The sequence below is a fragment of the Arvicola amphibius genome, chromosome 5, assembly GCF_903992535.2.
Source record: "Arvicola amphibius chromosome 5, mArvAmp1.2, whole genome shotgun sequence".
In the NCBI taxonomy this organism is placed as follows: Eukaryota; Metazoa; Chordata; class Mammalia; order Rodentia; family Cricetidae; genus Arvicola; species Arvicola amphibius.
The window spans coordinates 61,521,696-61,535,633 of record NC_052051.1 but is presented as its reverse complement, the minus strand read 5'-3'; the positions used below and the strand labels follow the sequence as shown (position 1 = coordinate 61,535,633).

Here is a 13,938-nt window from a genome sequence, read left to right as displayed (position 1 = left end):
GGTGATTAATTAGTGTTCTCTTTTTGTATGGCTTCATCTCTTTGTGGGATGATGAATTAGTCAATTAAGGGGTAAATGAATTATTATAAGATTGAGATTACTATAAAATCCAGTTTGTATCTGTCTCTTGTATGTGATGCCTCTTTCTACCTTCAGAATCTACATGATCCTAACCAGCAAGAAGACCCTCACCAGATGTCTCTGAATTCCCAGTCCCAAGATCGCAAAGTGATTCAGAAAATAGTCCAAGACATTAGGCACCAACTGTCAACCCTGAGCAACACAGAAAGCTGGAGGACAACATCTGGCAGGTGCCCCAAAACAGGAATATGATGGCTTCTGGTTATGTTAATGGCCCCTGGGGAGATGTTAACTGGGGTCTTGTTAAGGTTCTAAGACTTGCAGAAAAGAAAAGCAGGTGAGAAGAACGAGAGCTGGAAGACTGAAAAGATGCAGAGCATCTAAAGCACTGGCATTTCTCCAGCTCTGATCTGCTCCTGTAGGAGGGGTCTAATCAGGCCTGTGTCTGCCTCTCTCCTGAGATGCCCAGAGGCCCCATCTCAACAGCCTTCCTGCAGCAGCTCTCTTCCCTCTCAAGGCTGGAGTTCCAGACCAGTGTTCTCTCCTGGGACATTGCTGGGCCCTCCATAGTTGGTGTAGCTGGATCAGGGGCTGGCATCTGAACAGTGTTTTGGTAACTTGATTATTGGCTATGCCAGGAACCCATCTCTCAAGCAGCAGCTCTTCTCCTATGCCATTCTGGGCTTTGCCCTGTCTGAAGCCACGGGACTCTTCTGTTTTGTGAACGCTCTCCTCATCCTCTTCACTGTGAGGCACTGTGGGGTAACCCAGATGTCCCTGCTGCTTTGACTCCATGCCATTCTTAGTGCTGGAGTGTGCTAAGCTTTACCATTAAATGTATTTTTCTAAAAACAAAACCAACCAACCAAAACAAAACCAACCAAAATAAGAGAGGGGGGAGGGAGGGAAGGAGGGAGGGAGGAAAAAAGGAAAGAAGGAAGAGAGGGAGGGAGGGAGGGAGGGAGGAGGAAGGAATGTGAAAATGAAAGGCCTTGGGAAGCAGGTCACCACACCAAGCAAATGACCTTGGCTTTTGCACATTCTATCATTTCTCTCCACATGTGAGTATCTTTTCCATATGGGTACAGCATGTTTTTCTCTTGCTGGTCAAATGTTGGTTGTATAAGTTATCTTCCAAGAGCTCCAGGAAGAATTAACCATAGTTGCTCAGGACTAAAAGAGTCCTCAACAGTTTGTCTTGAAGCTGGTGCATGTCCTTAAAGCCAGCAATTGTCAGAGGCAGGTGGGTCTGTGTGTAAGTTCCAGGCAAGTCAGGGCTACACAGGGAGCAGCCAGGGCCTCAGAGACCGTGTTTTTACAACAACCCCCCCTCCAAAAAAAGGTCTGGTTCAAGTCAAGACTGCTGGGATTCAGACTCTCCTTGCTCTAAAACCCCATTGGGCACCTTTTCTGTAACACACCTGAAAGAGAAAACCATTTCAACTGGGAGGGAGAAGAGATGAGAAATGGCAAGTTGCCCATTCAGGAATGGATAAGCACAGCTTCATGAGGGAGAAAAGGCCATTGGAGACAAGGAGGGGCTTGGAGCAGGTCTGGGGTGGGCAATAAGAAGCTGAAAAACCTCTATGCTCAGGGTGTACACTGAGGACTGGTGATGACTAGCAGAATGGAGCCCCCAAAAGAGGCTGGGTCACAACCCAGTAGCAGGAGAGGCATTTGAGCCATGGGAACCCAGCAACTGCCTTCTTAATAGGAAGCAGCCACTGTGCAGATGCCTGCTGTGCCTCCCTCTTGGCTGGTGGCAGTCACAGCTGAATGGCGAGTCATCAGTGCTGGGCAGCTATTCATCCTTTTCTGATGCCAAGTCCCTAGTCATTTAAAAAAAAAAAAAAAAAAAAAAACAAAACCAAAAAAGCCCAAGGAGAAAGTGAGCTTTCTGTCCCTTCAGAACTCACGTGGTGGATGAAGCCATTGTTTGTTTTACTAATTAAGCAGCCATAGATTCAGTGCATTGTGGGCTGGGTGTGCTGAGTTACTGAACAACTGTTGGCCCTCATTGCTGCTGTCACCGGTGATGTCAAAGGGCCACGATGGTTCACCTGGTGGGGATGGGCAAGACTTTGTCAGCATTCTTTGCTCGCTGAAAATTCATTTTCAGAAGCCAAATGAGCACTTTCTCTCATTTAAGAGGCCAGAGCAAGCCAGCTCACCCATTAAAAACATGTCTGCGCCTGACGTGGGATTCCCTTCCGGATACTGTAAATACCATTGGGTTAATAAAGAAACTGGCTTGGCCTGGTAGGGTAGAATAGAGACAGGCAGAGAAGACTAAACTGAATGCAGAAATGACTCCAAGATAGCAGGATGTCTCAAAGCTCATCACAGCATGAGTGGGAGTGTGTGCCCTGGACATCTGCACAGCCTCTAAGCAGCTCAACAGGTTCTAGAAAGTCCTTCCTGGAAACTGAGACTGCCTCTCTGTAGTCCTTACTACCTATAAGGTCTAGTGAATCTGCTCAGTTTCAGGTACTTTCTGAAGTTCTTCAGTTGTTTGCTTGCTTCCCTGCAGGTACTGTCCCTTAGAACAGTGGTTCTCAACCTGTGGGTCATGACCCCTCTGAGGACTGAATAACCCTTTCGTGGGGGTCACGGAAAACCATCAGAAAACATATATTTACGTATGAGTCCTAACAGAAGCAAAATAAAGTTATGAAGCGGCAATGAAAATAATTGTATGGCTGGGGGAGTCACCACGACATGAGGAACTGTAGTAATGGGTAGCAACATTAGGAAGGTTGAGATCCACTACCTTAGAAAACTTTGTGTCTTAACAAGCTTCACTTCGAGGTGGAAGGTTTTATTCTGGAGAAAAGAGCAACACAACAGGGGTCTATGAAAAGCATTGTGGAGCAGGGACGGGCTTTGGGAGGCCAGATGTGACAGCAGTATCACAGAGATGATGCTGACCTCACAAGCTGAGGAATTTGCCAGGCCAGTGGGAACAAGTTTTTTAGCAAGCCACATGCCAGCACATCACCACTTGTACTTGGAGAACACGGATGTGCTGGCTCATGATGGAGATGCTGAACCATTAAGGTGGGCTAGTGCTGTCCGGCTTTCCTCCTTTGTCACATGTCCAGGCACTTAGTTCATAGCCCTTGGTGTGTATGACACTGCCTTCCCCTCCCTGACACCACGTTCTATCTGGTTTTGCTCTGACATGATGCCATTTTTGCACTGCCTACTAGGATCAACTTGGCACTTTTCCTGGTCCTCCCTGATGCCTCCACCTATTCCTGTACTTAGGAATAATTAGGTCATCCAACCTTGCTTGAGATGCAGGACATTGTCTATGTGGTTCCAGAATGGCAATGGGTGTTGGTCTCTAGATTGTGGGTCCTTGGCTAAGAAAACAAGAAGGATTGATCTCACTGAACCACTGAACTTCAGCATTCTCGTGGAAATATCATTTCCGGATTTTTAAAATGAAATGAATCTTTCATTATATATTCTTTACAAAGGAGTTAGGGCTTTCCTGAAATGTTAAAAAGCTAGAAATGAGGTGTTGTCTAACTGCGTATGTAACACTAGCTACATGCAGCTGTTTAAATGATCTAAAGTTAAGTTCAGATTTGCTCCAGCAGTCTCACCAGCCACATTTCAGTTACATGTGTGGACATGGGGCAGCACACACAAAACATTGCCATCGTTGCCAGGTTTTCCCCAGTATGCATACGGCACCGGGAAAGTCATTGAGCATGCTACAGAGAAGAATGGTACAGTCAGGTCTCTGATGTGAACGGCCGACTCCTTTCAAAGCAGAGGGTAATATCAGGGAACGAAACATTGAGCCAGCTGACCTTTGCAGAATACTGAAGTCGTCACAAGTCTGATAAGCAACTCGGAACATTCAGAGAAAGACTAGATAGACTATGGAATAGATAGGAAAAAAAAAACACCCCTCAGTTTACGTATTTGTCCAGTTATTTGGCCTTCTCTCTGGCTCTATCCCCTTGAACACCTTGGGCCAGGACCTCGACGCTGCTCTCCCCTCTTCCATATTCCTTGTTTCCCTCCTTCATGTGCTCGCTCACCAGAGCCTTCCCTCATCAGCACAGGTGGTTAGAAGGTGGGGACCAGTGGCTGTCAGAGATGCCAGTATCCAGGGCATGCTTGCACTGGTTAGCTTTTGTCAACTAGGTATAAACTAAACCTAGGAAGAAGGAATCTCCGTTGAGAAATTGCTTCCGGTTAGATTGAACTGTGGGCATACCCATTGGGATGTTCTCTTGACCGCTAATTGATGGAGGAGGGCCCAAGACACAGTGGACAGTGTCACTTCTAGGCAGGTGGGCTGGGGCTGCATGATACAGAGACCTGGACGTGAGCCTGGAGGTCAGCCAGCAGGTAGCAGTCCCCTGTGGTCTCTGTCTCAGGTCCTGCCTCCACATTCCTGTCTTGAGTTCCTGCCTCAGCTTCCCTTCACGATGGGCCGATAAGTCTAACAAACTTTTTCCTTTCCAAGTTTCTTTTCACCAGTGTTTTACCACAGAAATAGAGAAAGAAACAAAGGTAATACCATAGGCCCATAGGCAGAATCTCTAGGGATAAGTTTTTACATTATTCTTCATGAATTGAGAAAGCTGCCATACTGCTCCAGCCCCCAATAACTAAAAACATTAGGAGGTGACAAAAATGATTTTTGAAATGCATTCAGTAAAGGGTGAGCAGAATAATTCTTGGTGAGTAAGTTACTCAGAAAGTTGAGTAGTTCAAATGTCTCTCCCTCCGCCCTCTGAGTCTGGTAGGAATCGTAATGCTACTGTATAATGTGAAAATTTTCAAGTAGAACTAAACCCAGGTCTATAAATACACACGATTAAGGCTTCAAATATAGCACTGCTTTCTTTTCATGGGGGCTATTTCTGTGTGGTGATTGCCTGGCTGATATGCAATTTCAGAATACAAATGGCTTTTCTCCATAACTAATGGGGAAGTTGGCAGGGTGCTGCACACCCAGGTCCTCTCTGAGAAAAAGTCTGTTCAGCCGTGCCGAGTCCTCTTCTGGATTATGTAAGCAGAGTGGACAAGAAGCAGTGGTGTGACTGCACATCCCATTTGGATGAAATAGTCTCTGTTTGGTTTGTTTCTGGTTCTAGAATACTGGCCCTTCTGGTCATAAATCACACAATGGTCAGCCACAAACAGGAGCCCAGGGCCTATTGCATGCTAAATTAAATAGACTGTAGTGTAAATCAGGCATAAATGCCAACAGGGTTTTTTTCTGAGTCTAGATTCACAAGCACTTTAAAAAAAAGTTTAAATAAGAATGATTTAAATTCATTTATAACCACAGTGATTAAAACATAAAAGGAGTGGCTTTAATGAAACCACCGACTCCTAGGAGCAAAGATGGTCCAAGGAGTTTGTCATCTCACCCCTTCTTAAGCAAAGGGAGGACTGAGGACCACGTGGACCCTCAGTGTCATGGAGCCACCCCTCTAAGGCCATCACAGCCAACAGAAGCCCATTCTAGGTCAGTGCTCAGACCACGTTTTATCAGTAGGATGAAATTGTGACGTTGGGTGTGCTTTAGAGGGGGGTGGATTTGGTGTTGACGTGCAAATACTCATGCCCTGTCTCATTCTGTGACTTTGACAAATAGCATTTAGAGAAGTTGAGCTTTGAAAAATGCCAGCATCCTAGGGTAATTGGAGATAAAGTACTTGAAAGCCCGACATCTATTATATAGTACATATTAAATACCAAGTGGGCAGGAGACATTTTGCATTTGACTAGAAAGTCGCTCTTCAGTCTCAGTGATAGCTGACCTTTCTGGTCTGGCTTCTGAATGCTCTTTTGGGGAGCATTTGGATGGTCTTTCCTGACGGCCCGTTAGGCTAGAGTTAGACCAGGTGTAGAGAAGCCAGTCAACAGGGTCGGAAAACAACCAGGTGGTGAGACTCTAAACTTTATGTGAAAGAAACAGATCCAGAGCAGTTGCTCGTTAAGATAAAGGGAAGATGGGGAAAGAGGCAGGAACCAAAACCACCGTACAAGCCCAAGGCAGAGAAAGAGCTAGACAAGCCAATAAAAGTGAAACTTGAAGTCTCTGCTCTAACACAGTCCCTAATTTTATATTAATATTTTTAAATTCTTCCTCTTAAGCATGGTCCCTAAAGTCATAAGCTTAAGACCCTGCCTGGGCTAAGCTGCCAGACTGCAAGAGTAACTTGGATCCCAAGGCCACCCTGGGATTCCATTCCCACCATCTCCCAGTGCCTGCCAGGATCAGCAGACACTACAGAGAAGGATCTGTTTGCGGATGTCTGTAATGATATTTCATTTGTATTTTAATAAATACAGCTTGCCTGAAGATCAGAGAGTAAAGCAGCCTCACTGGTCAGCCTTACAGACGAGGCAGTGGTGACGCACACCTGTAATCCCAGTAGCCACGCTAGTTTGCAAAGAAAATGAACAGTGGTGGTATACGCCGTTAATCCCAGCCCTAGAGAGAAATGTAAAATGGAAGGAGACAGCTCTCAGATACAGACTCATTCTGAGATTCCTGGAGGCAGGATCGTCATTTCAGACTCAGGTAGAGGCTCAAAAAGAGCCAGTGGCTGGCTGTTGTACTTTTTTGACCTTCAGTTTGAACCCCAATTTCTGTCTCTGGGTTTTTATTAATTATGCTACAGGTGTTTCTTGTGATAGAGGAGTCAAGCACTTGTAGTAAATGAAGCAGGAAGCTGGGCACAGTGTCTTTCCTGAAATTCCAGCACCCAGGATGCCCAGGCAGTATAATCCTGAGTTCAAGGCCAGTTTAGTGTACAATTCTGTCTGGGTGTTCACAGGCTGTGTAGCGAGACCCTGTCTTAAACACCAACAAAAGTCTCATCTCTGCACGTTCCTTTACCGCTAACAGCTGTTGGCAAATCTTAGTGCACAACAGCTAACCTCAGAAGCTTTATGGAACTCTGTGGGTTACAAAGATAAAAGCTGTGGGTTGTTCTTTTTTTAATAATTCATTTTATATGTTAGATTCCCTTGAGCTGGAGTTAACGGTGGAAGAACAGTACTTTTAACCTCTGAGCCATCCAGATCTCATGCCTCCAGATTTTATTTATTTTTTTTAAACCAATCTGCTATTACTTTGTATTTATTTGAGTGTAGAGGTAAGAGAACTTTTGGGAGTTGGTTCTTTCCTTCTCCCTTATGGGTCTTGGGGATTAAGACCATGTGGTCAGGCCCGGCAGCAGGTGCCTTTGTCCTCTGAGCCATCTCACTGGTCCTCAAAGTTGTTTGAAGTTGTCCTGGTTATTGGGGCTGTGGAACTGAGACTTTAGAGTGGATAAGGCTGTGAAACTATGATTCTAGCGTCGGAATGTTTTCTTCTAGTTATTACTGATTAGATTATCTGACACACCAGCTTAGAAGCTCAGCAGACTGCAGCCAAAGGGGAAAGTAAGTCTCTGGCAGCCACAATGTGACAATGACAGCTGCGTTCAGAATTTTCAAGGGGGGTGGTCTGGAACCTCCAAATAGTCCAGGCCTTAATCTGAGGCTTGGAGGGAGCTGCAGCTCAGGAAGGGGGTACCACTAGGACTAAAGTAGCCTTCTCCAAGACAGTGAGCCAGCCTGGGCAGCTGCACTGAGTGCTCAGACTTGAGCAGCTGACAAAAGAGTCGATCCTGTGTAGTGTTTTGAATACAATGCCCGGTGCCTGTGTTTCTACAGACTGAAAAAACATAGAAGGGACAGAGTAGAAACAGTGGGAAGCATCCAGGTACTAGAAATGCCAAAATACCTGAAGGAAATAGATGGCAAGATAAGAGTTTCATCCAAGGATTAGAGTTTGCTAACACACACACACACACGCACACACACACACACCACAGAATTGGAGTTTTCATATATATATATATATATATATATACATATATATATACATATATATGTGTGTGTGTGTATGTATATATAGCGTGTGTATATGTATAAATGTATAAATATATAGTAAATAGAAAAGCAAGCAAGCAAACAAACAAAAAGTCAGAATGGTAATTATGGAGAATGAAGTAGTGGAGCTAAAATCAAACTCTGTAGATGGTTTAACATCATGTAGGACAGGGCTGAAAGAAGGCATTGGTGTGTGTAAGAGAAGCGAGTAAAGCATCGAGCAGCCCATAAAAACACAGCATCTTTTAGGAGCAATGGAAGACTGGAAGCCATCTTTTCTAGAGAGACAGAGATAAGGGATAAGATATTAAATGATGTTTCTCATCACTCAAAGATAATGCTCCATCACAAAGAATTCTAGACATAGTAAAGACACCTTTCAGATTCAAAGGTGAAATAAAGACATCTCCAGAAAAAAAAAAACTGGACAGTGTCAGGAGTATGTATACTTGTACTAAAGAAAAAAATGAGGGGATGCAATTCCTCATAGAGGAAGAAAATGACCTCAATTAGAAGCATAGAAAGGGTAGGGAAAACAAGGAGCAGGCCAAATACATGAAAACGCATGGTATGGAAATGCATGCTAAGTCAGGAAACAATGCTAATAGCTACATTTTAATCACAAGATGGACAACATCTACAAAAGTTTTTGTTGAGATGACATCTGTATGAATAGTAAGGCAGGCGGGGCCAGTACAGTCAGCGTTGCAAAGACTTAGCATTAACTGGGAAGTGAAATGGAGTTAATTCTTCAGAGGCCAGAGTAAGTCGAGACTGCCCCTAGTAATCTTTGGGATAACTAGAATATAGTAGAAGTGAGGTAAGGAAATGGAGGAATGAAAAGGTGCTTTATATATGCAACAGGAAAAGGAAAGAGAGCAATTAGGGAACACTGTAATATCCAAAATGTCTAAGTATAGCAAATTATTTACAGTTAAATGACCTAATCTATTTGAAATACAATGTATTTACAGTTAAATGACCTAATCTATTTGAAATACAAACATCGTCTGATTACACAGACTGCTTGCAGAAGAGAAATCTTAAATATTAAGAACATAGAACCAGCCAAAGAGATGAGCAGAGCTGTGCCAGGAGGAATCTAAGCAAAGGAAAACTAAGCCGGTATGGTTAGATTGTCATTACAGTAATGTACAGTTTGAGGCCAGAAACCCTGCAAGAGTTAAGTCTATTTCCTGATTATAAAAGCATTTCTAATTGGGAAGGAATTATAATTCAAAATCTGTACATATACATGATAATATACCCTCACAATTGGGACAGCAAAAAAAAAATTATGAAGAGAAGTGTGTGCACTCATGACCACAGAGGACCTGTGTGTGCTCACACGCCCATCCTCCCGCTGTGTATGCGCGCATGTGTGTGTGCATGTGTGTGTGTGTGTGCGCGCATGTGTGTGTGTTTGTGTGTGTGTGTGTGTGTGTGTGTGTGTGTGCATGTGTGTGTAACAGAAGGCTCCTCTCCACCCAGGCATTTCTCAAGAGGGTTGCATTTGCAACAGGAAACCTTGAGGGAGGAGGAAATGCCTCCCACCGGGATGGAGAGCAAACTTGTTTGCCCTGCTGTAGGAGCTGAGGGATCCCCTGCTTCTCACAATCCGCTCTCCTCATTCCTGTGGGATCTGGGGAGAGAGGGGAAGTGACTCAAACACTGATGCTCAAGCTGCTATGAATGGCACAACCCCCTTGACCGGGGAACTCGGGAATCTTTTGCCTTCTGCCAGAAACGCACTATTTATTAGCTTAAGAAGGGTAAAAGAAATCATACTCCAAGCCAACAGTATGCTGCACACAATAGAAGAGGCATCAATAAAAAGGCATGGAAAAGGTAATCAAGAGAGCAGGGAAAAACAAATACAGTATAGGTTTATAAATATATGACTTTAAGGCAAGAACTGTAATTTAAATGAAGGGGAGAATACTAAATAGCAAAGGAGGCCTGTCCATTAGGAAGATATAGTAATTTTATAGTTCTTTGCTTTCAATAACAGCTTTAAAATGCTCAACACAAAATCTGGTAGGACTAGAATAATTGATGAATAAATCTGTAATCATACTGGGATTTAAAAAATATATTTTGGGGGTTCAGGGGAATGGCTCAGTTGGTAAAGTACTTTTCCTGCAGTATGAGGAACTGAGTTTAGATGCCCCAAACCTATGGCTTCTTAAAAACTGAGGTTGGCAGAACATCCCTGTAATCCCAGCATTAGAGATTGGACAGGAGGATCCTGGCAGCTAGCTCAGCAGCAATCTTCAGGTAACATAAAAAAAAATTCATTATCTATTTCAAAGGATTACCACTCTTCAGAATGTGTCCTCTGTTATGGAATGAAGGCAGAAATGTGTAACAAAACGACAAAACACTTACAAACTGAATAATAGCCTTCTTAAAAAGTGAGATGTTTGAAGGAAAATTCACACAACACAAAAGTAACCATTCGAAACTGAGTTGTGCACAGTTGACTTTGGGGCCAAAGGGAACTTGCCTGTTAAAAATACATGCTGGGTGGGGGTGGTGCACACCTTTAATCCCAGAACTCAGGACAGAGGCAGGCGGATATCTGTGAGTTTGAGGTCAGCCTGATCTACAAAGCCAAGGCTACACAAAGAAACCCTGTCTCAAAAACACAATACCAAAACCAACCAACCAACTAAACAACCAAACAAACAGACAGGAGGCTGGGGAGAGAGCACAGTTGGTAAAATGCTTTCTGCAGAAGCTTGAGGAACTGAGTTTGAACCATAGCATCAAAAGCCAGGGGTGGTGGCAGGAGCCTATAATTCTAGCACTGAGAGGTGGAGACAGGAGGATGCCCGAGAGCAAGCTGGTCAGCTAATCTAGCTGAATGGGAGACTCCCTCACATTCAGTAAAAAAAAAAAAAAAAACCTGTCTAAAAAAATAAAAGTGGGGAGTGGTAGACGAAGATATCAAATACCAATCTCTTGTCCCTATCTTCGTTACTTTCCTATCGCTGTGAAGAAATATGGCGACCAAGGCAACTTCCAGAATAGTTTATTGGGGCTTACAGTTCCAGGTTAGTTCATGATCACTGGGGAGAGCCTGGCAGCAGGCAGGAAGATAAGGCACTGGAGCAGGAGTTGAGAACTTGTATGTGTGACAATCAATAACCACGAGGCAGAGAGAACTTACTGGGAATTGTGTGGGCTTTTGGAACCTCAAAGCTCACAGCCACTGCCACTTCCTCTATCAGGGCTGAAGACCCCAAAGCCTTCCCAAACTGTTCCACAAACTGGGGTCAAAGTATTCAAATATATGAGACGATGGGGCGCCTCAGTCAAACCACCTCTCCTCTACAGACACACATGAGGACATTCTGTGGCAGTTTGAATGTAATTGGCTCTCATAATCTCAGGAGTGGCACTAGTAGGAGGTGTGGCTTTGTTGGAGTGGGTATGGCCTTGTTAGAGGAAGTGCATCATTGTTGGGGTGTGGACTTTGAAGTTTCCTATGCTCAGAATACAGGCCAATGTCTCCTTCCTGTTGCCTGCAAGATGTAGCACTCTGAGCTACTACTCCGAAACCACATCTGCCTGCACGCTGCCATGCTCCCTGTCATGATGATAATAGACCGAACCTCTGAAATTGTAAGCAAGCCACCCCAATTAAATATTTTCCTTATAAGAGTTGTGGTGGTCATGGTGTCTCTTCACAGCAATAGAAATCCTAAGACTTATTCTTACTTATGAATGCCAAATCTTAGCTGGGCTGGTTTCTAGCCAGCTTTTCTAACTTAACCCATTTCTGATGGAGGAGAGTTATCTGTCTATGTTACTTTCATTGGTTAATTAATAAAGAAAACTGCCTTGGCCCTTTAAGAGAACAGAAAATTAGGTAGGCGGAGTAGACAGAACAGAATGCTGGGTAGCAGGAGGGGGGAGACGCTTCAGGCAGTCGCCATATGCAGTCGCCATGATTCTCCTCTCCGAGATGGATGCAGGTTAAGATCTCTCCTGGTAAGCCACACCTCGTGGTGCTACACGGATTACTAAATATGGGTTAAAGGAAGATGTGAGAATTAACCAATAAGAGGCTACAGATAATGGGCCAGGCAGTGTTTAAAAGAATACAGTTTCCATGTAATTATTTCGGGTGTAAAGCTAGCTGGCGGCCGGGAGGCGGGACGCAGCCCCGCCGCTTCCTCACTACACATTTCTCTTCTTCTACATTTTGCCTCTTGGCTTTTGACTTTTCTTTATTCTGTATGTCTTTCTTCCCTTCTTACTCCATGGCTGGTTGTGTGCTTGTCCCTGGTGTCCTCCTCTCTTCCTCCTTTTCTCACTTCTCTCTCTCCTTCTCCCTAGATTTTTCCTTTTATTTATTCTCTCTGCATGCCAGCCCCATCTGTTTTTTCTCCTGTCTTTTATTGGCCATTCAGTTCTTTATTAGACCATTCATTTATACTTTGCTTGTTTTAGGCACACAAAGTAACACAGCTTTATAGAGTTTAACAAATGCAACATAAAAGAATGCAACACATCTTTGCATCATTAAATAGCCCACAGCATAAACAAATGTAACCTTAAACTAATATTCCACAACATACATATACAAAGGTGCATATCTTAAAGCGTTATCCATAAATGCTTTTGCCTTAATTGCTGGGAGTGATATATAGGAGTTTCATGTGTTCCCTTTTTCTTATGTGCATAGTGACATATGAAAATCATTATATTGAAATGTGAAGGAAAGTTTCTAGAATTTAAACAATACACATTATTATTATTATTTTTCTTTTTTTGAGACAGGGTTTCAATATGTATTATTTTTATTTATGTGTGTGTGCCTGTATCAATTCATGTGCATCATATGCACGCAGGAGCCCCTGGAGGCCAGAAGGGGGCATCAGGCACCTTCAGATACCCCGGAGCTGGAGTTCCAGGAAGTTGTGAGCTGCATATGATCTACAAGAACAGGAAGCATTCTTTACTGCTGATCCATCTCTTCAGCCCATGAATTCTCTTTAAACAAGTTCATTTTGGTCATCTATTTTTATCACTCACAGTCAGTATTTGATCCTTTTCCTTTGGGAAACAATCCAAAAAACTCCAGAGAAACCACAAGATGAAAATGCAAATGCCAGTTTCAGCAAAACCAGAAAAGAGCTAACATCTGTATACTCCAAAAGAGGCAAGAAGAGCTCTCAGAAGCTGGAATCCAGCACGGGGCAGCAGAACCATGACTGAGAAGTCAGGAGATGGGGTTGAGACCCAGACAGGATGGTAAGAGGGAGGTTCGTGGCCTCAGATATCAGATGTTTGCTTGCTGCAAATGTGGGCTGCCCACCAGGTATCAAGTCACATCCCTATTCACAGTGGTTGGTCCAGAGAGGTCTCCTTAACTCGGTTTGATTCTAAGCCAGTGCAGAACACTAAATGGAGCTGCACACAAGTAAGCCATTTGTTCAGGAAATTGTGGTCACGGAGGCCTTTATCTGGTGTCTTCTATACTTACCCTAAAGGAACTATGTAGGAAGAACCAATCTCTTCTGAAATTGAGTCAAGAAGCAGAGTGGGAAATGGATTGACAACAGCAGCCTCAGAACTTATTTCTGTAGCTGAGAAAGAGCATCTTGCTGTGGATTAACAAAGTGACTCAGGCTCTTGGTGACTTTAAGGCTCACGGGTGCACTTTTCAGCTGGCATGCACAGCTGCTGAGTTTGAGAGTGAATGTTGACTGGTGGCTGAGCCAGTAAATGGACAAGTAGTTTAAACCATAGATCTTCATAGGTGTGATCGGCCTCCTTACTAAATTCATAATGTTTATAACCTGCTCTGCCATTGCTTAAATAGAACATGACTTTTAGATAATTAATTAGCACGTTGGAAGCCCAGAAGACTGTGTAGTGGGGTTTCTGTCCATTATTTGCTTCTCATGTCTTTTTCCAACCAAAACAAAT

The 13,938-nt window shown here is 43.7% G+C and overlaps 1 pseudogene; it reads left to right on the top strand.

The window, feature by feature from the left end:
• Positions 1-450: 450 nt before the first annotated feature.
• On the top strand, positions 451-1,900 carry LOC119815222 (annotated as a pseudogene).
• The last annotated feature ends 12,038 nt before the right edge of the window (positions 1,901-13,938 follow it).